Source organism: Primulina huaijiensis, chromosome 11, assembly GCF_012295235.1.
Source record: "Primulina huaijiensis isolate GDHJ02 chromosome 11, ASM1229523v2, whole genome shotgun sequence".
Taxonomy (NCBI): Eukaryota; Viridiplantae; Streptophyta; class Magnoliopsida; order Lamiales; family Gesneriaceae; genus Primulina; species Primulina huaijiensis.
Genome location: NC_133316.1, coordinates 9,310,258 through 9,310,533, shown reverse-complemented (window position 1 = coordinate 9,310,533; position 276 = coordinate 9,310,258).

Genomic DNA, 276 nt, shown 5'->3' with positions numbered 1-276 from the left:
AAATAAAATCTGTTATTACCATTAGAAGTGGTAAAATAGTTAATGATCTATATGTTAGAGTAGGTGCCCGTCGAGCCAAGTGTTGGCCGAGTGTTCACAATGAAATTCTATGTATAAGCAATCTTTATTTTAATAATATTTGAAATTATTATTTTGGCACATATTTATCTGTATACCCATGCTAGTTGCATAGATAAAGCCCTTGAATATACAAATAGTAGAAAGAATATGAGATGCTCATATGATGAATATCATGAAACTCATATTTGGAATACT